Consider the following 22407-nt stretch of genomic DNA (forward strand, 5'->3'; position numbering starts at 1 on the left):
ATTTCCACTCTCGTGGAAATACACCCATACTCACACATTTACACAGCAAAGCCTCTAGGAAGTCCGGAATGGCCTCCAGATGCTTTTACACATCTCTCCGGTCAAACCGTCTAACCCAGGCGACTTCCTGCAGCGAACTAACGCTACAACCTGATTGATCTCATATCTTTCCAGATCTGGTGCAACAGGTAGCCCCTCTTGTGGAGGAGGTACCCCCTGCTCCGTCCTTGGAAAGAATGAGGACATCAGGGCATAAACACATTCACTCCACGTAGTCAGAACTCTATCATCTACTTTGATGCCAGAGACATCAAGAGTCTTCTTCGGTCTACATAGCCTATACAGTCGACCCCAAGGATCCTCACGGTTTCTTTCCACAAAAGATTGCCACTGACAATCCTTTGCAGATGCCATCATCTACTGGTACTCATTCAAGCATTGCCTAAAGGCTGCTGAATGTACGCCAACATCATCAGCGTTTCGTCGTTTGGCTCTCTGGAATTTCTTCGGGAGGCGCCTAACTACTTTCCGCTTCTGACTCAAAGTTCTATTCCACCATGACAGTTTCCTAGAACTTCTTCGGCTGTACCTCTCAAACAATGAATCATTGACACTAGAAATAGTGTCAGTCAGAAACCTCACTTGCTCTTCCACTGGAAGAGAAGAGAAATCATGCAACGAGACAACACTAAAGGCATCGCTAAGTTGCTGAGCATATAATGCCCAATCAACATTAGACGTACGCCAACGAGTAGAAGGATCTACGAAGTATACTACCGCATCATATGAGAGCTCAATCCGGATCAGATTGTGATCACTGATCCCAAGATCTTCACTACCAACTTTCCAGGCTTCTGTTATAGTATGGATGAGTAACAACCGATTGAGAGGGTGCCACCGGGGCACTATGGTAAGCGCATCCGCCATGCACTCTGTATGTCCGGGTTCGATTACCAGGCCACATTTTCAACGGTGGCAAAAATACTCCTAAGCGTAATGTTCTAATCTTTCGGTTCAGATGACATCTGCAACATAGCTCATCGGAAATTGTAGTGGTACCTGCTCGGCGAAGATGGCTCATATACGGCATACAATACTGCTCTTCGTCCTGTAACTTTCGGGATGCTCTATAAATTGCCGATTAAAATTAAACACGCACCTCAGGATCTGTCAATTTCAGGCTGTCGACAGTAACAGCCGTTATATTGTCCTTTTTCTGCAGATTCGATGGTGATGTAACCGTTTCCCACATGTTACTTAATCCTGTACCAATGTTGCATACCTTCAGCCTCTTGACTTCAAGAGTAAGTTCCTTAACTCTTGTATCTTCAGGGTTCTAACGACGAAGCTCATTACGCTCATTTTTATTGTATGTAGTCTTTTTGTTCTCCACAATTCCCCAGTTAATAGCCTGTTCAAAAACGACGACCTACAATTTTACCTTTAAATACAGGCTATGTCTCGGTTTGTTCGGAAAATAAGTACCGCAAGTTCTGGTACAGACTTTGTACATCGTATTATAACGAAGGAAACAAAAAAGAACGATGTAAGAGAAAGATTTGTTGAACTATGTATATCTGTCTCGAAAATATTTAGAACTATGGACCTATATTAAGGAACTAGTTCCTTTTAGGAAAAGCACACTTACCTAAGCATGACACCCTTATTTCCCATTTAGCTTTAAGGCTGAGGGCATAGCCTAGGTATTCCTTTTGAAGGATTTCTTATCTATTTCATCGTAAGACATCAAACAAAACAATACTATAAAATACATATTTCATTCATTTTACAATGTTTCCACTGTTGACCACTTGCAGAAAACTATTCCAACAACAATAATCGCCATAACAAATATCTGATTATGGAATTGCGCGTCAAAAGATAAACAATTCCCATTCACTGTGTTTACATTTTTTGTTACCACAATCAGCGAGAAGAGTCCATCACTCTCCTCAGCTAATATCTTTACATACATACATACGTATACACATCCACCCACAATCATTCGGCTGATGGTATTTTGTGTCGGCCATGTCTACTTGTCTGCCAGTCAGTTAACTGAAATCATTATAAAAAAGTATGAGCAGCAGCAGAAGCAGCTGCTTCGCAAAAAGAAAGCCAACAAAATAAGAACAATGCCATAATTTGTTGTGAATGAAAACCAGAAATCGGAGAAAGACTTGCGTTCAGTAAATTAGCAATCTTCATTGGTGTTGTTGTTCTGTTGCTGTTTTTGTAATTTTCATTAGCTCCAGCGTTTGTGTCCGTATTCTTTGGAAAAAAATATTTTTTTCTTATAAACGGATTCTGTGTTTTTTTCTTTCTTGCTTAATGTACCAAATGAGGAAATGCAATGCGTGCTAAAAGAATGAATGAATGGTTATTGTAATAGTTTTTATTTTCTGTTTGAAGAAAAACGTTTTTGTGAATGAAAGACGATCTGTGGTGAGTGCATAGGGAAAAATATTAAATAAAATGGTTATGAAAAAGAACAACAATGTAGTGTTATGTTCGGTCGGGCCAACGAGGAAAATTATTCAAAACTTCTTCAATTTAGAAAATATTGAGATTAACCGGATTTAATAAACGCACTGGTTTTCAAATGTCAATTCCATAGAGCAAACATCAAATGAATCCTCATAAAGAAGGTTAACCCGGCAAAAAGCTCTAATGTAAACACCGTTTAAGTCATAGATTTTCAAAGGATCTGATATACGAGTATGTACTTAGAATTATTTTTATACCCTCAGCCTTTAGGCTAAAGAGGGTATTTACACTTTGATACGACCAAAAATGTGACTCATCGAAATAATGGTTTTAAACCCCAAGTATGTTTGTACGATGTCCGTTTCAGACAATTTTGAGTAGATCTAGTAGCAATGTCCGTCCGTCTGTCTGGCTGGCTGGTGCGCACGATAACTCCCGGACGGATCAATTCGGTTAAAATTTTGGGTATCGAAATATTTTGTTCAGATTTGATTTAAGTTCGAAGATATAGGCCAACTCCTTCAGGTACCTCCCCCACAAATGTTCAAAAATTGTCGCAAAACTTGTGCGCACGATAACTGTCGAAGGGAGTAACCGAATTGAACCATATGGTAATACTACCTCTAGGCATACATCAGGTTTGAATATGGATTATATCGGTCCACTCCTTCAGGTACCTCCCACACAAAATTTGAAATAAGTGCAGTTTAGTGACACCTCACGAATCGTTATGAATTTTTTTGTAACAGGATGTTCGGGCAAGTCCATAGTTCCCTCAAAAAACGACACGGCTCGTGGTTTCTAAGCAAAATCTTGAAAACCTAAACAACCCCTAAAAATGTCTACTTGAATCGCAATTTATTTAAAAAGCGCTCCAGCGATTTTTTTTTTTTTTTTGATTTTTCTCACCTATGAACATTGTACATTCAGAATCCGCAAAAACTTCCCAGGTGTAAGCACCTTCCATTTAAATTTGATTCAAGAGCACCGTGGGAATATGGACTATATCGGTCCCGTCCTTCGGATACCTCCCAAGCAAAATTTGGAAAAATTTCAGTTTAACAGCTCGCTTCGGATGGTTTTGAAATTGTTTTTCGAAAATTTCTACCACACTTCCAGAGATAATGGTCCAAAATCTAAAAAAAAAACTTGCCGGCACCTTCTAAACTGGCACGGTGTGCCTTAACAAATTTAAATGGAAGGTGCTTACACCTCGGAAGTTTTTGCTGATTCTGAAACTACAATGCTCAAAGATGAGAAATATCAAGAAACAAAAAAATCGCCGGAGGGATTTTCAAATAAATCGCGATTTAAATTCACATTTTTAGGGGTTCTTTAGGTTTTCACGATTTAGCTTGGAAACCGCGAGTTCTATGTAAATGGGTCTAAAGAAAATGTTGTAGCAGAGAAAATTCTCCACAAGATTGGCTTTTATGATATTTTCGTAGGTTTTACCGTTTTTGAGATATGGAAGTTCAAATTGGGACAATGCACTGATGTGAACTTAAATCGCGATTTATTTGAAAATCCCTCCGGCGATTTTTTTGTTTCTTGATATTTCTCATCTTTGAGCATTGTAGTTTCAGAATCAGCAAAAACTTCCACCTTCCATTTAAATTTGTTAAGGCACACCGTGCTGGGTATTAGGAAAGGGTGAAACCGATTTGGTCCAAACGTTTTACATCGTATTATTTCTTACAGCCTCGAATTATGTCCGAATATTAACTACATCCGACCACTCTTTTTTCGGGGGCAAATCAATACTTCCAGCGAAATTAGGCTATAGACGTCAGAAGTATAGTGTTGGCTTCTTTTCTTTAGATCCGAGGCTGAGGGCATATCTCTGTCGGCATAGCTGACTGATACTTTCTAACTTGTTTTTTAAGACGTTCTTTACACTTTAATCAATAAAAGGGTAGTAACTCAAAATATCTTTTTTTCAGTAGGGACAAATAACTGTTGATATTTTACCAGTAACTCTGAGGACATGAAGAGTGGCTTGACGGAATTTTTGAAGGGCGGGTGCGATATGAAAATCGTATGTAGAATAGTCTGATTGTGAGAACTTTAATAGGAAAATGGCTTATTTAAGAATAATATCTAAAAGAAATGACAGAAAAGGAAAACTTGCACGCAATCGCCGCGGGAACTTTTTTCACAATAGGGGAAAAGTGACAACGCATTTCTTAACTTCGTTCCGTGTTTTAGACGACTGTGTATTTTTTTATATTTCCTAAAATTAAAAAAACAAGTGGGCCAAGGCTGTAGTCGGATCGAGGCCGGCTATGTGATACCCTACACCACTACCTCTGTTCGTAAGGTTTTGACTGGTAAAATTCAAAATATTAAAATTGGAATAGCTTAGCTTCATGAATGTCTTCATTAACACAGGTCAATTTTGTTGAAACGCATTTAAGTGCATCGTCAGTACAACCCAAATAACAAAATGGAAAAGTGGGATGTACTCCAACCATCAATAGGCTTCTTTCCCCCTTCTTCCCCCCCAATAGACCCCCATCAACCCTCAAAATTTCGTAGAGTGATTGCACAAAAAATGGAAAAAAGGATGCATTACCGACCATTGTGATATCTCTGTTGTTTGGCCACCTATGACAACCTACTTCACATCGTTGTAAAGGTGATATTTTCTACTTTCCTTGCCAGGTTTTGCTTTCGATATACCTATTACAGAAGAGCGATATTAGCTTTGAAATAAAACATTGGCCTTTTCTCCAAATAAGTTTTTTTCACATTCCGATCCCTGAATAATATCCGACCATTATCAAAAATCAAAAGGTTTTTATCCTCTGTGGGACCCCCATTAATACCAAAATTTCGTGACGATCCAATCAAAATTGCGACGTGTAGCGTGATTATAAATAAATTAAAAAATGGGATGTATTACCGACTATTGCGATATCTCCGTTATTTGGACACCTACGCCAACCTGCTTTACATCATTGTAAATATGGGATTTTCTACTTGATATCTTCGTTGTTTGATCACCTACGAAAACTTACTTTACATCATTAAGAAGGTGATATTTTCTACTTTCATTGTCAGGTTTTGCTTTTGGTATACCCCATATAGAAGCTGAGATATTCGCTTTGGAAAAAAAACGTTGTCTTTTTATCCACATAAGTTTTTTGCCCATTCCGACCCCTAAATATTATTCGACCATCACCAAAATGAATAGGCTTCTTCCCCTCTGGGACCCCCATCAACATCCGAAATTTCGTGACGATCCGATCAAAATTGCGACCTGTAGCGTGATTACAAGGTTTAGATGGACAGATGGACGGACGGACACACATAGCCAGATCGACTCAGCTCGTCGAGACGTTCATTTTGGTATATATAAGTATGGGTCTACGATAGGGTGGGGCGATTTGTGTGGAAGGAAAAAAACCTTAATGGGCCCTTCGCGTTTCTTCCTAGTGGTTTATGTCTGAAAACCCCCACAAAAAAACCTATAAAGGAATTTCTCATAATTTTCAAAATAAATATTGAACAAAACAAAAAAACATTATATTTTTGAAAATTATGAGAAATTCCTTTATAGGTTTTTTGTGGGGGTTTTCAGACATAAACCACTATAACTTAGCCATTTGTTAACCGATTTAAAACAGTAATAGCTTATTCAAAAGACATTATTCACCCCTTTAAAAGGAAGAAGGATCAAAAGAAATCCGTTGTGGAAAAAATAAGATATGCCCGTTTAAATTTGAAAATGTAAGAAAACCAGATTTTCACTAATTTTACCGTTATAAAAAAATAAAACGATGTGACCCAAACTAACTAAAGGCATTTTCGTTCTCCATGGATCCCAAAACGATGGAATTTTGCATCAGAACGCTTGAATGTTTTTCCGGTCAACTTTTGTAGCACAGTGTCATTTATCGACATTTTCCGAAAAGTTTGCACCTTCTCAAGACCAAACCTGCCTGAAAAAGCATTCCAATGCTTTTGCGATGTATTAGAGAGTTCTTAATTACTGTCTTGGCTACAATGTTTGTCTTTGTGTTGGATCGAAAATCTCAATGGTTTGGCTGTTATATGCCAAAATATCCAAAAAACGTCAATAAAAAACTTAAAGTAAAAATCGGGAGGCTCGATTTCCACGGTAGATATATGGTCCAGTGGACTTTTTTGCTCAGTTCAACCCCAGGAATCAGAAACGCGAAGGGCCCATTAAGGTTTTCAAATCGCCCCGGCCTAGTCTACGACCATTATTTCGATGCGTTACAAACTTTTTGGCCAAAACCAACTTATAACACCCTGCCCCAAAGTGGTGTAGGGTATAAAAATGTTACAGCTCTACCACAACTCAAGCAATAAATGCGAGTGTAAATGGATAGCTCTGATGTTCTTCTTTTTTCCCTAACGTCTGAATTTTTCTTATGATAATATCCGATCTATAGCTATCAGAATTGTATTTATACATGTTTTTCCTATTTGTTATACAAACAAATTACTAATTAATTTCACATTTTATTTTTCTTTGCAGGTAAGAATCTATGTAAAGTATATTTATGTAACTGAGTAAATAAGATAAAATTTTAAAATAATTTGGAATTAAAAAATATACATGTATTCATAAAGTAACCTATAAGATATTATGCTACCCATCAATAAAGGCGTAATTATGAATTTCAATTTTAATTCGTTACGCCCTAATATCCAATAACCACTCCTCGTTCCTGAGGAGAACACCACACATTAACATAAAGACTCTCCTTTATTTCCAACGCGGACTTTGAACTTAAAATGTTGAAGGATTACAAAAAAAACGTATTGGTATAGTAGTATTTATTTGTTTCCTCCTTTGTTTGTTCTTCGTCTTCTTCAACATTTTCATGTTATTTATGGTTTACTTAATTATTCATATGTTGAAGCAATTAAGAAATTAATTGCACATAGGCACACACAGATACAAAAATACATTCACGTGCACTTTGTTATTTGCATTAATTTCAACAATTCTTTTACAAAATTTGCTTCGTGTTTCTCATGAACTGCAAATTGTTGTTGTGTTTAGCCAATCGAGTGTGTGGCCAGTAAAATATTCTTTTTATTCGAATGTAATGTACAGAAATTGCGAAAGAAGTATTCATATGCAACATAATGAGGCATGTAACACTTAAGAAAAATATTACAATAAAGAGGGGACCAGCTAATAAGTTAACTGTGATGACCGCAATGATGATGATGACGTTTTACAACCCAATTATCAAATGTCATTTTAAACGCAATGTTGCTTCATACATGATGCGTATGTGTGTATGTAGCAATTACAAGAATAGGAAAATTGAATTTGTAATTATTAAAGACATTTGTGAAGAAGATAAAGTACCCAATACAATTGCCAAACAAATGGCACGCCTTTATTTAACAACAGCAGTAGCAGTCGTAGCCGCAAAATAGCGACGCAATTCTACAAAGAGATCACTCAAATGGCCAAGCATCAAATTGACTTTAGACATAAATCTCCAACTTCATATCTTTGTAAATATCGGACGGCCGACAATGACGCGTTCCGTATTAACTACAAAAGCAACTTGAACATATTCGCATGACCGATAAAGTAGATTCTATTCTATTGAGTCGAGAGTGTGTGTCTGTCTGTCTGCCAGCATATGAGACTACGTAGAGAGGGAGATTTATTGATCATTCATTCGCTTCGCTTTGCTGTATCTTTGATGATGAACACAGTGATGATGATGAAGAAGAAGAGGTTATTGTGCATATGTGATATATGTCTCTATATGTGTTGTTGTTGCTGTTGAACACACCCCAAGATTGGTTTGATGCTGTTTCTGGTTAATGATGCCGCTGTTATTATTTGTTTTTATTGTGGTTCTTGTTGTTGTTGTTTTATTTCTTACTGCAAATCCGTTTGTTTATGATGTGTATTGTTGTATTTGTTTTTCATTGTTTTGTTTGTTTTTATAAAAGAATATGTTAAAATGATGATTTCTGTTGTTGAATGAAATATTAAACAAATATGCAGTTGAAGCAAAGAGTGAATTCATCACCAGTTCGTTTAAGATTGATTTCAAAACTGGTATTGGTTGCAGTATACATTATAAACAAAAATAATAATGTTGAGTAATATTTATTAAAATCTTCCAATTGCATATTTTATTTTCTGTACGTCACATATTCTTACCGTACACGTATGATTAATATTATTTCCTTCACATTAACCATACGCACCAACTTGCAACTTGTTGATTTTGTCATAATCAACGTACCGAAATAAAACAAGGGAATGTGTATGTGTGTGTATTTTGGAACTGGGCATATTTTTGGCTTTTGATTAAATTGCAATCGAAACATATGACATATGCAAAGTTATGCAAAATGCATAAATTTTCTTATGCAACAAATATTTCAACAATAGGTACAAAAATGTTTGTATGTACAATTTTTCTGTTTAAAAGTCGATTCAGACAAGTCAATAACATAGAGAAATGTATTACCACAGCCCCAACCTTCAAAATACCGAAAATCGGGAGGTATCGTTCTATGGGGGCAATGTGAAGGCCCGAACCTAATCCGACAAATTTTAGATGGAAAGTTGTTTACCCTCAAGGAAGACTTAATACCAAATTTCAGCCATTTTGACGGGATATTGAGGCCAGAACCTTCTAAATACCAGAAATCCAGAGGTACCGTTCTATGGGGGCTATATGAAGACGTGGACCTATACCGACAAATTTCAGGTGGAAAGTTGTATACCCCCAAGGAAGGCCTACTACCAAATTTCACCCATTTCGGGGGGATATTGAGGCCACAACCTTGTAAATACCAGAAATCCGGGGGCTATATGAAGACGTGGACCCATATAGAGAAATTTCAGGTGGAATGTTTTATACCCCCAAGGAAGACTTAATACCAAATTTCAGCCATTTTGGAGGGATATTGAGGCCACAACCTTCAAAATACCAGAAATCCGGCGGTACCGTTCTATGGGGGCTATATGAAAACGTGGACCTATATCGAGAAATTTCAGGTGGAATGTTTTATACCCCCAAGGAAGACTTACTACCAAATTTCAGCCATTTTGGAGGGATATTGAGACCACAGCCTTCAAAATACCGGAAATCCGGAGGTACCGTTCTATGGGGGCTATATGAAAACATGGACAGATATCGAGAAATTTCAAATGGAAAGTTTTATACCCCCAAGGAAGGCCTAATACCAAATTTCACCCATTTCGGAGGGATATTGAGGCCACAACCTTCAAAATACCACAAATCCGGAGGTACCGTTCTATGGGGGCTATATGAAGACATGGACCTATACCGACAAATTTCAGTTGGAAAGTTGTTTACCCCCAAGGAAGGCTTAATACCAAATTTCACCCATTCCGGAGGTATATTGCGGCCACAACCTTCAAAATACCAGAAATCAGGAGGTACCGTTCTATGGGGGCTATATGAAGACGTGGACCTATACCGACAAATTTCAGGTGGAAACTTTTATACCCCCAAGGAAGACTTAATACCAAATTTCAGCCATTTTGGAGGGATACTGAGGCCATAGCCTTCAAAATACCGGAAATCCGGAGGTACCGTTCTATGGGGGCTATATGAAGACGTGGATCCATATCAAGGAATTTCAGGTGGAATGTTTTATACTCCCAAGTAAGACTTAATACCAAATTTCAGCCATTTCGGATGGATATTGAGGCCACAGCCTTCAAAATACCGGAAATCCGGAGGTACCGTTCTATGGGGGCTATATGAAGACATGGACATATATCGAGAAATTTCAAATGGAAAGTTTTATACCCCCAAGGAAGGCCTAATACCAAATTTCACCCATTTCGGAGGGATATTGAGCCACAACCTTCAAAATACCAGAAATCCGGAGGTACCGTTCTATGGGGGCTATATGAAGACGTGGACGCATATAGAGAAATTTCAGGTGGAATGTATTATACCACCAAGGAAGACTTAATACCAAATTTCAGCCATTTTGGAGGGATATTGAGGCCACAAGCTTCAAAATACCAGAAATCCGGAGGTACCGTTCTATGGGGGCTATATGAACACGTGGACAAATATCAAGAAATTTCAGATGGAATGTTTTATACTCCCAAGGAAGACTTAATACCAAATTTCAGCCATTTCGGATGGATATTGAGGCTACAACTTTCCAAATACCGAAAATCGGGAGGTATCGTTCTATGGGGGCAATATGAAGACGTGGACCTATACTGACAAATTTCAGTTGGAAAGATTTATACTCCCAACAAAGATTTTATACGAAATATCAGCCATTTAAGTGTGATGTTGAGGCCACAACCTTTAAAATATCGGAAATCGGGAGGTACCGTTCTATATATATGAAGACGTGGACCCATGCGGACAAATTTCAGGTGTAAAGTTTCATACCCCTAACGAAGACTTAATACCACATTTCAGCCATTTCGGTGGGATTTTTAGACCACAAATCCTTGTATATAGTTTTATACCCTCAGCATTTATGCTAATGAGGGTATATACATTTTCATACGGGCAAAATGTGCCTCATCGAAATAATGGTTTTAGACCCTAAGTATGTTTGGACGAAATGTGTTTGAGACTATTTGGAGTCGACTGAGCAATGTCCGTCCGTCTGTCTGTCTGTCTGGCTGGCTGGAGCGCACGATAAATCTCGAACGGATCAACCGATTCGATCCAAAATTTGGCTTTCGTAATATTTTATCGAAACTTAGTTGAAGTTCGAAGATGGGTTATATCGGTCCACTCCTTCCGGTACCTCCCCCACAAAAGTTCGAAAAAAAGTTCGGAAAATTTGTACGTATGATAACTCTTGAAGGGAGTAACCAATTTGTTCCATACTTTGCAAATCCTGAAATGTCTATCAGACTTAGATGAAATTTCAATATGGACTCAATCGGTCCACTCCTTCGGGTACCTCCCACACAAAATTTGGGATAAGTTCAGTTTAGGACCTGCTCTCGAATCGCTTTGATTTTTGTTTCAGCAACTTGCATTTACTACCCCCCATACGACAGTACAAGTTTCATCAGGGGCAAGTCCATACTTCCTGAGAAAATAGTCTGAAAGGTGCAAAAAAAACCCTATGACACCGTGTGAGGTGGTTGGAGCGCAAGATAACTCTCGAACGGATCTGCCAATTCGGTCCGAAATAGGGCCTTAGTATTATTTTATACAAAAATAGTTTAAGTTTGAAGATAAGCCATATCGGTCCACTCCTTCAGGTACCTCCCCCACAAAAGTTCAAAAATGTTCGGAAAAATTTTTCGTACGGTAACTCTTGAAGGGAGTGACCGATTAATTCGTACTTTTCACTTCCTAATATATCTACCAGATATAGATCAGGTTCGAATATGGACTATATTTGTCTACTCTGGTACCTCTCACACAAAATTTCGGATAAGTTCACTTTAAGACCTGCTCTCGAATAACTTTGATTTTTGTTGAAGCTACTTCCATTACGACGATAAAAGTTTTTCAGGGGCAAGTCCATATTTGTTGGGAAAACAGTCCGAAAGGTGTAAAAAAACCCCTATGTCATTATATGTGGCGATGGGAAAGCACGATAACTCTCGAACTGTTCAACCGATTTGTTCCAACATTGGATCTTCGTCATATTACATCCAAACTTAGTTTCATGGAGCAATACCGGTCCACAACTTTCGGTACTTCTCCCCATAATTAAAAAAAAATGCCACTAAAGTGCTATGACGATATCACTTGAAAGGCGCAACCAATTTGGTCCAAACTTTGGATATCCTTATATTTTTTTTTTTCAAAATTTAGTTCAACTTCTAAAATGGCCCATATCGGTCCTCCCTAAGGGTACCTCACCCACAAAAAAAACAACATTTGTGTCTTAGTGCAGTTAATTTCTAATCCAGATTTTTGTCGGCAAGTTCAAATGTCCAAAAAGGACCACAAAATTCGGAAGAGACCTTAAATACATTCGATCTGTACGTAGGTGAAAGTTGCACTGTGTTAGGACAATTGGCCTACGAAACACTGTTTCTACTAAAGCAGTTTTCGGTGCCCACTGTAGCTCGAAAACGAATAAACCGATCAGCATATATTTTTGTGGCATCATTAAGAACCTTATAATATTGTACATAAGCAAAACGGAATTAAAAATATCCATTTAAAAAAACTTGTGAACTGTCAAAATAAAAATTTGGATTTTGACTAAAAATGAATTGCTTTTTTGCCATAAATCCGTCAAAAAATGTTTTTTAAAACAATTCTCTTGCTTAAGAACTAGGTTATAATAATCCCATAAAAACATATAAAAATCGGATCATCCGTTTTCGAGCAAGAGTGGTGCATTCAAAAATGCCATTTCGGGGAAACGCGTTTAAAACTTCAATGTTAAATACAAATCACAAATCTATTCTAACTTTACTTCAAAATTAGCCAATAAAAATTTTTCGATTTTGTAAAATTTGTAAGTGGTCATAACCCTCTAAGGGCTCTGGGAGCATCGTCATGAAATATTCACCAATGATAGTTTTGCGATCCCGATTATAACTTAAGACCATGCTTCCTGCCATAATGACCCAAAAACTCTAACAAATTCTACAGTGACCAACTAATATTACTGGCACGATATCTATCGAAAGGAATGACTCCCAAAATTTGATCTAGTTCTTAGATGGAATATATCGGTCCATTTCCCCAGGTACCTCCTCCTCAAAAGGTCGAACTTTTAAACTTCAATCAAGTTTAATGCAAAATTGCATCGGATCATGTTGAAATGTTTATAGCGGCCAGTCATTGTTTGCTATGGGAAGCCGGTATATTTCAGGAATATGGACCTCGATATGACCCAATATTTAGAGCCAAACCTCCATACACATCTTTGGATAACAAACTAGTTAATTTACTAGCTTTAGCTGATGTGGGAGATGGTTCTTTAGATGAAAACTATTCCTTCTTCATCTATATATATAAAAGAGCAGTGAGGTGAGGTATTCACTGACTGATTCATCACCGCCCAGACGAAACCGCTGAAGCTAGAAAGTTGAAATTTTGGGTGTAGGTTGCTGTTGGTGTGTAGGGGTGAGATAAGGCTGGGTTTTTGGAAATTCGACCCAGAAGTGTACGAAAAGTACTAAAAGGTACTAAATATGGTACCCTTTGTATTAGGCAAACGGTAAGAGCTAGAATTCTGAAATTTGGAACGAGTGTAACTGATGGAGATCCAGAAAGATGTACTAAAGGGTTTTTGGAAATTCGACCTCTAAGTGTACGAAAAGTACTAAAACTTACAAAATTTAGTACCAATTGTGTATTTTGAACGGATATAGCTAGAATCATGGAATTTGGTATGCAAATCAAGGTTGGGAAGTGGAGTTGATGTAATTAAATGGTTTTGGAAAATCGTACTAATGTGTACGAAAAGTACTAAATGATACTAAATTTAGTACAAATTATATTTGGGTGAACGGATAGAGCTGGAATTCTGAAATTTGGAATTAAGATCACTGTTGAAGTGTAGGAGTTAGACATGAGGGTGATTTTGGAAATTCGTACTTATGTGTACGAAAATTACTAAATGGTACTAAATTTAGTACAATTTGGTTTTGGGTGAACGGATAGAGCTGGAATCCTGAAATTTGGAATTAAGATTACTTTTAAAGTGTAGGATTGAGAAATGAGGGTGGTTTTGGAAAATCGTACTTTTGTGTACGAAAAGTACTAAATTTAGTACAATTTGGATTTGTGTGAACGGATAGAGCTGGAATCCTGAAATTTGAAATTAGGGTCAATTGTGGAGAGTAACAAAGAAAGGTTTTTGGAAATTCGTACTATAAGTGCACGAATTGTACTAAATGGTACAAAATTTAGTACAATTTGGATTTGGGTGAACGGAAAGAGCTGGAATACAAACATTTGGAATGAGGGTCACTGATGAAGAGTAACAATGAAAGGTTTTTGGAAATTCGAACTTTAAGGGTACGAAAAGTACTAAATTGTACTAAATTTAGTACAATTTTGATTTGTGTGAACGGATTGATCTGGAATACAGACATTTGGAATGAGGGTCACTGATGAAGAGTAACAATGAAAGGTTTTTGGAAATTCGAACTATAAGTGCACGAAAAGTTCTAAATGGTACTAAATTTAGTACAATTTAAATTTGGGTGAACGGATTTAGCTGGAATCCTGAAATTTGTAATGAGGGTCACTGATATAGAGTAACAAAGAAAGGTTTTTAGAAATTCGAACTATAAGTGTACGAAAAGTAATAAATGGTACCAAATTTAGTACAATTTGGGTTTGGGTAAACGAATAGAGCTGGAATCCTGAAATTTGGAATTAAGGAATAGTCCGGTCAAAATAGACATGCGTATAAGGGGGAAATAGCAAAAATTCCCACAAAGCTGAATTTTGGTGGAGAGCTAGGGTTGGCCATTAGAAGCAACGTCCTAAAAGACCCCATCGATCCCATGTGTGCAAAACAAGTTATTCGGGGTGAAAAGTCATTTTTGGAGGCATTATTCAGTTTTTTAAATTTTTCTCAAAAACGGTAATACTTAGCAAAAGCCCGCTAAAGTAAAAGTTGTAGATTCAATAATTGTCTACAAGATTGCTCCTTATGATTCTTAAAAAAGACTTACCATTTTCGAGATATCTCGATCTAAAGGTCAAATAAAAAATTAGCCGCGTAAGTACATTATGAGGCGATTCGGTTAAAGTAACGACACTATATGTTAGATACTTCCGTAAGCTTTCAAACGATATCCACTTTGTAGTAATCGGTTCAGTAGAACCGGGTCTAACCCGGTTTTTAAATTTGGCCTTTCGGGTCTAATAACCGGCGAACCGGATCCGCAACCGTTGAAAATTATACATTTCCGTAATCAGTGCAACAAACCCTACCTTCGGACAAAACTTGAAAAAAATCGGAGAGTTTTCGTTGGGGTCGTTCCCGTTGGGCTTTCGATTATACATGTGGGTTAAATGGGCTATTTTTGCATAAAATGACTCTAACATTGAATAACTCTAATAAACACACTCAGATTTTGTTGGAATTTTTTTAGAAGATAGCTATAATTTCGCTCTTCAAGAATATATATATATATTTTTGGGGGACAGACCCGATTACTTCGCTTATTTTAGCCGGTTCGTCTGAATATGTGCATATTTCCCTTATAAGTGCATAAAAATCATGTGTTTTTTAGAACAGCTATATCTCAAGAATGGTTCCTTCTAAGAAAAAAATGTAAGGGTCAAACTTGTAGATAATTTTTTCTGTATGATATTTACTTTAGTCACTTTTTGATTAGATCAACCATTTTCAAAAAATAAATCCGAAAACCTAAAAACCCTTAAATTTTGACCTTTGACCCCGAATAATTTTTTTTGCACACATGGGATCGATGGGGACTTTTAGGACGTTGCTTCTAATGGCAAACCCTAGCTCTCCACCAAAATTCAGCTTTGTGGGAATTTTTGCTATTTCAATGTCTATTTTGACCGGACTAGAAAGGTTTTTGGAAATTCGAACTATAAGTGCACGAATAGTACTAAATGGTACAAAATTTAGTACAATTTGGATTTGGGTGAACGGATAGAACTGAAATACAAACATTTGGAATGAGGGTCACTGATGAAGAGTAACAATGAAAGGTTTTTGGAAATTCGAACTATAAGGGTACCAAAAGTACTAAATGGTACTAAATTTTGTACAATTTTGATTTGGGTGAACGGATTGAGCTGGAATACAGACATTTGGAATGAGGGTCACTGATGAAGAGTAACAATGTAAGGTTTTTGTAAATGTTTTATAAGGGTACGAAAAGAACTAAATGGTACTAAATTTAGTACAATTTGGATTTGGGTGAACGGATAGAGTTGGAATCCTGAAATTTGAAATTAGGGTCACTGATGGAGAGTAACAAAGAAAGGTTTTTGGAAATTCGAACTACAAGTGCACGAAAAGTTCTTAATGGTACTAAATTTAGTACAATTTGGATTTGGGTGAACGGATTGAGCTGGAATCCTGAAATTTGTAATGAGGGTCACTGATGGAGAGTAACAAAGAAAGGTTTTTAGAAATTTGAACTATAAATGGACGAAAAGTACTAAATGGTTCTAAATTTAGTACAATTTGGATTTGGGTGAACGGATAGAGCTGGAATCCTGAAATTTGGAATGAGGATCACTGATGAAGAGTAAAAATGAAAGTTTTTGGAATTCGAACTATAAGTGTACGAAAAGTAATAAATGGTACTAAATTTAGTACAATTTGGGTTTGGGTGAACGAATAGAGCTGGAATCCTGAAATTTGGAATTAAGGTTACTGATGGAGAGTAAAAAGAAAGGTTTTTGGAAATTCGAATTAAAAGTATACGAAAAGTACTAAATATAGTACAATTTGGATATGGGTTAACGAATAGGGCCGGTATCCTGAAATTTGGAATGGGGGTCACTGATGAAGAGTAAGAAAGAAGTACCAAAGGTCGAAAAGTCCTAAATGGTAGTGAGTTTAGTATGATTTGGATTTGGATTTGAAGAGCTGGAATCCTGAAATTTGGAATTAAGATTGTTGTTGGAATATAGAATTGAGATATGGAGGTAGCTTTAGAAAATCGTACTAATGTGCACGAAGCACAATTTGTATTTGCGTAAACAGATTACTGTTGGAGTGCAGGATTGAGGTAGTTTTGGAAATTCGTACTTATAGAAAAGTGCTAAATGGAACTACATTGGCTATAAATTGGGTTTAGGTGAACGGATAGAGCTGAGATATGAAAGTACATTTTGGAAATTCGTGTACGAAAAGTGCTAAATGGTACAAAATTTGGTACGTTTTGGAATTTGCTATATTGTATAGAATTTTGCACAATTTGTGATTTTGTAAAGGATAGAACTGGAATTTTGAAATTCGATATTAGATTAGCAATTGGTGTTTAGAGTGTAGGTAGGGAGGAGGTTTTGAAAATTCGTACTTATTTATACAAAAAGTACTAAATAGTACTATAATGGGTTTCAGAGGAACGGATAAAGCTGGAAAAGTGAATTGGGGTTAGGATATAAGTTGAATATAAGGAAGTAATTTTTGAAACGTTTACCTATGTGTACGAAAAGTTGGGTAACATGTTGGTACCAAAACCATTTTGGCATTGTGTAAACAGTTAAGGTACTAAATTTGGTGTTGGGTGTAGGAACAAAGCTGGGATTATATAATTTGGAAATATGCTATTTGTACAAAAAATACGAAATGGAAAAATATTTGTTATGAAGATCACTCTAAAATTAGAGACAAAGTTCTGAGTTTGAAAAATTGTACTGAATATTGTTCCATTGATTTGATGTTAACGGCAAAGCGTGTCTAAATAGTGTACTGAAATTAAGTAGTCAAACGTGAAGTATCTTTTCAAAAATGTTTTTGTTCTGACCGCTTTGGTATGTTAACTTGAAAACGTGATCCAATGCGACAATTTTGTTAGCTAGAAGTTATTTACCCCCAGATAATAAAAAAACCTAAATTGAAATGCCTCCAAAAATTTTTCCGTTATATACGGTGGACATACCCGTGCACATTAAGTAAAATTTTTTGTAAAAAAAGTTTTTCTAACCTTTCATGCCACAAATTCCGAATTTCAGTTGGAAAATGTGCCGAAGATCTTCAAAATACTCTAAATCTTCAAAATATCTCTTCTAACAAACGTGAATTGAAGTGGACATTTTTTAAATTAAACTTTTATATCCTCTGAGTATTCAAGGTCCAAATTTAAAGAAAATTGGACAATATAGATTTGTTCTTCTTTTAAAATACACTAAGTCGATAGGTACCGTTATATGGGGATATACGAAAACGTGGATTTTCATGACCATTTTTTTTTTTTTTTTGTTTTGTAAATTCTGACTACAATCGAAAAAATATTGGCAATAAAATAGGTCTTAGTACAACAGAATCTCCAATATTCACCATTCCCGTATTAAATATTGTTTATATATATTTTTTCCTTTCCGCATACGAAGTAGCGGGCATTTGCTAGTATAGAATAAATCTCTAATATAATTAATAATTCAAAACTATGCTCTGATAAGCAACAGGTTCTTGTTATCTTCCATGAGTTTTAATTAGTCGCATAATTATATTGTCACCACATTTATGCTCTATTACAGAGTACATTCCGTGGACTACTTTCTACCAACATTTAAAATAGCTGCAAGTATCACCTGCAATAGTGCAATAATTCTATCAGCTTCTAATCTAACCCAGATCCAACAATGAATGGATACATACATACATACTTATTTCTCATGATGTAATTTGTGCATTTTTTATTGTTCACACTCTAGTATCATTAGCGAAGTGGTGACGCTCAAAAAAATACAAACTAGCTTAATTCTGCTTAAGTTTACAAGAAAAAAACAGCAACATTAATTAAAGACTAGAACAAAATATTTACAGTTTAAATAATACCAGGCTATGGGTGTTTGCATTTAATTCCCCATCCTCTCAATTTAAAGCGTATTACAACAAACAGTAACATTTGCAAGAACAACAGAACCACTAATCAAGAAGAATCCAATAACAATGGCACCAACTAGAAAATATCTCAAAACATCCATGAAGGAATGCATTCCACAGCTACGAAACCTAAAATTAACTAGAAGAACAAGAAGTAGATTAAGTTGAAGACGGAGAAGGCGGTGGACGAAGCAGCACAAGAACTGAATAATGGCAACTACACAAACATTTTGGGGTGAGGAGAAGATCGTAGTGGAGATGGATGGAATCCATAGTGCAGGCAAACTAAATGTACATTGGAGTTGCCACGTTTTTATTTTAATCAATCATAGGTCAACCAAAAAGGATCAAAATGTCTACATTTGTCAATTGTTATATCAGGGAACGTGGTGTGTGTGTGGACGATACTCCTTAAAAACAGGCAACGATTCCCCATATAAGGAATCAATTAACCCCATATAAATCTGAAATAAAATGTGAATTGTAACTCAACATAATTTCAAAAATGTCCATTTAATTTTCTTCCAAATAAATCCAAGGAAAATGGCAATCTTGTTGCACATACCAGCCAATTTAAGACAAGAATAATGCAGAGAAAGCAGAGCATTGCTAGTTTTGATAGCCTACTAAGACCACACAGAGGAGAAGAGCAGGGCAACATTAGCTTGTAATTGTTGGTGTGGACACCAACATCTCTCTTTTCATGCTTACAAAGCCTAGGAGTAGGCAATCAATGCGCTATGAAGATCTAAACCCGAAGACTACTAAAGTTGAAAAACAACTCTAGAATCTGAAGATGGTATACGGATGTATTTACAACGTGTATAAATGCAATGAAATTGTTTTTTAAGACATGAATAGAAATTGTTGCAACGTCCTTCCCTCCCACAGTGAAAAAGATATTAAAATTAACAACCGAAAGAGTGGGGCTGCATACCAACGAACGCGTAGCAAGCATTGTACTCAAAATAAACACAACTTGTGGGGTAGGTTAGGAGAGAGTTTTTTTGTGAGAGTGAATTGAAGTATTTTTTGAATTGCGAGAACTTGGGTTATTTTTATTATTATTATTATTGAAGAAGTTCAACTTAAAATGTTGCTATTGTTTGTTATTAATGCAAGAGTTTGAGTGCGAATGTTTAATATTAACAATGCAGCATTAAGAGGTAAAATGAGTGTGGTATTATAATTTGGGAAGACTGAATATTATCTTCAATTTAATCCCTAACATAATAAATGATTTCGGAAAACATGCAATGTTTACTGGTTTTGTGGCAAAAGCATATTCCCCACGATCGGTTGAGTATTGTTGGTCTAGGACTGGTTGGTTAGGCCTTTGTTGAGCTTCAACATTTGCTGAAACCGGTGCTATGGTAAACAATGAGCGTTTTTCGCTGTTTAATTTTAAGTTTAAGTTTAAAGTTTGCAGAGCTTCAGACATACAGAGAACTGTTTGTAGGATTCATTTCATTTTTATACCCTCAGCATTTATGCTAACATTCATATGGGCAAAAAATGCATCATCGAAATAATGATTTTAGACCCCAAGTATGTTTGGACGAAATGTGTTTCAGACAATTTGGAGTCGATTAAACAATGTCCGTCCGTCTGTCTGGCTGGCTGGATCGCTTCCTCTCGAACGGATCAACCGATTCGGTCCAAAATTTGGCTTTCGTAATATTTAATCCAAACTTAGTCGGGTACCTCTCACACAAAATTTTGGAAAAGTTCAGTTCAGGACCTGCTCACGAATTGCTCTGATTTTTGTTGTAATAACTTGTATACACTGACCCCAACACAACGGTGTAAGCTTCATCAGAGACAAGTCCATACTTCCTGAGAAATAGCCTGAAAGTTGCAAAAACCCCTGTGGCACCGGATCTGCCGATTCGGTCCAAAATTGGGTCTTGGTACTATTTTGTCCAAACATAGCTTAAGTTCGCAGGTAAGCCATATCGGTCCACTCCTTCCCTCACAAAAGTTCAAAAATCGGAAAAATTTTGTTCATACTTTACACATCCTAATATATCTATCGGATATAGATCCGGTTCGAATATGGACTATATTTGTCCACTCCTTCGGGTACCTCCCACACAACATTTCCCATAAGTTCACTATAAGACCTGCTCCCGAATCACTTTCATTTTGTTTAAAACAACTTGCATTCGCTGCCTCCATTATGGCGGTAAAATTTTTTTCAGGGGCAAGTCCATCTTCTAGAATGGCCCATATCGGTCCTCTCTTAGTTATACGATAACCCACTGAAATGACTAGTGGTCGCAATATCTATCAAAAAGATTTGACCCCCAAAATAAGAGCCACTCCCAAATGGACTATGTCAGTCCATTCCTTTAAGTACCTTCTCCGTAATACTTTTGAACTTTAATCCTAATCCACATTTTTGTCCGCAAGCTCAAATAAAAATAAATAAATGTCCAAAAAGGGCCACAAAATTCTGAAAATACATTCGATATATCCGTAGATGAATGTTTCAAATCGCATAGGCTGAGGGTATATCTCTGTCGGCAAAGCCGACTGATACTTTTTGTACTTGTTTAGCCACAAAAATGAACTGGTGAAGTTTTTTCATCGGTGGGACTATAAATAAGGCCTTTAGAGCATTTTCGTGAAAATTCAACGTTGGTCCCATAAAAATTACTATGAAAACAAAGATCGCTAAGATGGCATAGGTTAACGTTAAGCGATCGTCATAAAATTTCATATATGGGCAAATCCCAGAAACAGTCTACCAGCCAAAATTTTTTTTATTTTATCCAAATTAATTTATTTTTTCACAGAAGATTAGACTGGATATCTACTTTTAGAAATATGTTAAAAACTTTTTTTTTTATCATTATTAACACAAAAATTATTACAAAATTCTACCCTACCTCAGGTTTTTTAATTTTATACAAAAATTGTACATTTTTTACATGTTCATATTATTACTTTAGTGTTAACATAAGTGGTAAACTCAAAAGCTGTATTATTATTCACTCAATTCTCTTAGATTTTGACAGAAAATATTATCTTTTACTATTTTGGAAAAAGTGAAATTAGGTATGAAAAGACAGATCCAAGTGGTGTAGCGTTCGTCACGAAAAATTATGTTTTTTTTATACTGTTGGCAGAAATTTCTTTTTTTTTTTAATTCATCTATAAATTTAAATTAAATTAATATCCTGCTTTTAAGGAAATAGAAAAAAAATCTACAATAATAAAAAATAAAAAAATTACAGTGCATTAATTTCTGTAGCGTTCGTCACGATTTGAGTTCTCCCAAAAAATAAAAAAAAAAATTTGCCTTTTAATTCTGTTTTCACTTTCTCTTGTATTCTATTTTTGTTTTATTCTGTTTTCGTAGCGATTTGAGTTCAGTTAATTGTTAAGAAATTAAAAAAATGAAATGATATTTCAAAGTTATAT

General features: G+C 36.1%; 1 protein-coding gene across 6 annotated transcripts in view; it reads left to right on the forward strand.

Annotated features, from left to right (window-relative positions):
- The window catches only part of Exn (Ephexin), a 408096-nt gene that overhangs the window by 242740 nt on the left and 142949 nt on the right, over positions 1-22407 (forward strand). The window contains exon 1 of one of the 6 annotated variants that reach the window (XM_073980803.1): positions 2049-2445. The exons of the other annotated variants lie outside the window; for them this stretch is intronic. The gene's annotated coding sequence lies outside the window, so the exon portion shown is untranslated. Of the gene's footprint in view, positions 1-2048; positions 2446-22407 lie in introns of those variants that run through there. 6 annotated transcript variants of the gene reach the window in all.

Source organism: Musca autumnalis, unplaced genomic scaffold (genome assembly GCF_047663935.1).
Source record: "Musca autumnalis isolate F117 unplaced genomic scaffold, ASM4766393v1 scaffold_4, whole genome shotgun sequence".
Lineage (NCBI taxonomy): Eukaryota > Metazoa > Arthropoda > Insecta > Diptera > Muscidae > Musca > Musca autumnalis.